Raw genomic sequence first — 3215 nt, forward strand, 5'->3', positions numbered from 1 at the left:
ACTTGTCTTGATGAGATTCTTTGCTCTCCATGGGAAACATATAAAGCTCTTCATGCTTTAGCCTTGATCTGTCTTCTCAGCCCCAATTACCAACATACCTCATAGCCTGTTTCCACACACCCTGATCCCCTCAGTGTCTCAGTGAGTCTTTTTCTTTCACACCTACATGGAAGTATGCCTTCAGAGCAAAGGTGATGTAGGAAAGTCAGATCTCAATTTATGTCCAGACCCTGTCTTTAGTGTGGGATATTAGGCACATTCCTTTAATCCTCAGATTTCTCATATCTGAAGTGAAGAAAATAGCACTTAACTTGGAGGGTTCTCAAGGTAATTAAATGAGGCATTTTCCTCATGGTTTCCATAATTGTGCCCAACACTCAGGTCATCAGTGGCTTCTAGTCCTATTTTTACCTTTTTGAGGCAAATTCCAATTCATCTATAGAGACCAGTTCAATCATTCCCTGACTTTGTCTCCAGAATAATTTATTTTGTCCCCTTAGTGCCATAAAAATCCAACTATACATATTTTATGCACTTATTTACATCATAATAATTTCTTTATAGATTTCTCCAAAATTAAAGTAGCAACATTTACTGGTTCTGTGGAAATGAAGGTAAAGGAGACTTATGGAGCTGCAGTGCCCAGAGGCGGAGCTGCTTCGAGCAGAGAGAGATGCCCTAAGAAAGGGAAGTGTGAGCTGAGAGCTAAGGATCGAGTAGTGACAAAGGAAGAAGAGAACAATGTTTCAGGCTAAATGCATGGAAACACATTCCAGGGAAAACATATGCAAAGAAGGAACACAGTAAAATAAATCTATGAAATGAGGCCAGTGCAGCCGAGTCAGGACGTTGACCTCGGTGATGGCATGGCCATGCTGAGCACGTTGACCCATATTTGTTTCACTCTAAAAATAATATTGATAGTATCACTTATTGAATTACATTAAGACACCCTTTGATGCCTTTAGTACATTAAATGATAACAATTGTCAGCAGCCCTCTAAGGTGCATGCTGTTAAGATCCCAATGTTTCAGAAGGGGACACTGAGGCAACGACGGGTAATATAAATTCCATAATGGTTATAGTCAATAAATGGTGAAAACTGGATGCAAGCTAACACAATCAGGCTACAGTCAGGCTAACAGAAAACCGCTTGGAAGGAGGCCAGAGGGACGCTGGGATACCAGTTAGGTGGAGAAGCCTGAGTGAGTGATGATGGTAGTTTAGACTAAAAGAGTTAGAGAGCATTATTTTCTGAAAGGAAATTTTCAGTTTACCCAGAACACCTAGAAGGCTTTGAATTGGAAAGAAGGTTTTAAATTGCTATGAGAATTTGTCATTTTAGTGATTGAAACATTTCAGGGCCAAGTATGCCGTGTTACACCTTTATGGAAGAAACCATTTGTGGAAAATAACTACCAGCTCCTACAGTGTGTGTCTAAAATATGGGTTCAAAGGAAAAGGCAACTCACCTCACCTCTAGGTGGGGCCTGATTGAGGCCATGGACAGAAAAAAATTATATATATATATATATATATATATATATATATATATATATATATATATGTGATTCCTTTTAAAATGAATTAGTTGACACATGTGAACTAGTAAGATCCAGTCATCTCCATGTTAGATATTTGGAAAGCTTTGTATTTATATGGAAAATCTGATTTTATATTCCAAAGATATAGTGAAAACAGCAACAAAAAGGTATTAATTAATTCAAGTCAAAAGACGATGTAAGAAGACATTTGCATCATTTATTGGGAGCATGTGTGTTTACAGATTGATGCTGTTGATGGAAGAAGTTATGATGTTGCCAATATGCTTTATGCTTGTACCCCTAATTACCTTTAACTTATGATATTTTGAAGAAAGCTCAATGGCAGAACTTTTTTTAATGCAGTGAGATGTTTGAGCCTAACAAGCATTCCCCAGAGATTTACTGAGCTTCTTCAGATGAAAATGAATTTTTTAATCAATAGTCTCTGAAAATCCAAACCAATAAGTTGTGCATTTTTATGGATATAATTAGGCAGCCGACACACTAAGCTTAATACTATAGGGATAAACTGAGACCATCACTGATGTTTACAAGGACGTGCAAGTATTAGGCCTTAAGGTAGGCTATTTTCCGTGGTTAAACTACCCTGAATTTAACAAAACCATGGTATTTTGACAAAATGGAAATCCAATGATTTTCCATCATCATTTTAGAAAAGATCCATGGAACTTCCCCCTCCCCCTCCAAATTAAGGAAAACTGGGCCACCAAGAAATCAAAGAGAGTGTCTTTAGATATCTGAAGTAGAGTTTAAACATTCCAGAAACATCTAACTGCATTTTGAAATGTGGAGTCTAGTTGTGTTTAGAACAATGCACTTTCTTTGATCACACGCCTAAAACAGGATCTGAGAGCAACAAAGTTCACCCACACTTTCTTAGATGTTGACATGGAGGCTCAGAAAAACTAAATAATTTTTCTGTCCTTATACAAATGACTAAAGTCATTATTCTTTCAGTTAAATAATTTGGTTTTAATTTTTTTCTTCTGCAGAGAAAGGCATCAGCATTGAGTAAGTTATGATTGATTTATTTATGGAATATTCTTCATTGTGGACTTACAATTCTTAAGGAAGTATAATCCTTTTGTGGATATATATTTTGAAATCACATATTTTTATTTACTTGTCTCTTCAGTGAAAGAAATTATTCATCCAATAAAATGTGGAAATAAGGATTTTGAAAAACAGGAGAAAACAGTTCTACCATCCAAGCACAGTGGATCAGTGTTCTACTTTACTTCCAACCTTTTAGGTTTGTCCCACGATTTTTAACTATATTTTGTACTCTTTTAGGTTTGTTTAAAGAGATGTGATATAACATCATTATGAGATTAGTTTGTATGGTAAGTGACAGAAACTCAGTTGAAAAGACTAATGTACTTACAGGACTATGTTGTTCTCCTGGTAAGGTTTGATCCAGCAACTCAAGAAGCCACCCAGGACTCCATTTCTCTCCATATTTTTTCTTCCACTCAAAGCCAGTGGCTTACAAATCTGTTTCACATTTCTGCCTCTCCCCCTGGACAACCTGGTAGAGAACTTACTTATTGAAATATCTAGCTGTGGTTGACTCATGGCCCAGTCTTAGGTCTGGCTTGTTCTGAGGGTGCATTTTCTATCCTGATTGGGGTTCTCTTTGCCACTGTGTC

This window comes from Hipposideros armiger, unplaced genomic scaffold, assembly GCF_001890085.2.
Source record: "Hipposideros armiger isolate ML-2016 unplaced genomic scaffold, ASM189008v1 scaffold_708, whole genome shotgun sequence".
Classification (NCBI taxonomy): Eukaryota; Metazoa; Chordata; class Mammalia; order Chiroptera; family Hipposideridae; genus Hipposideros; species Hipposideros armiger.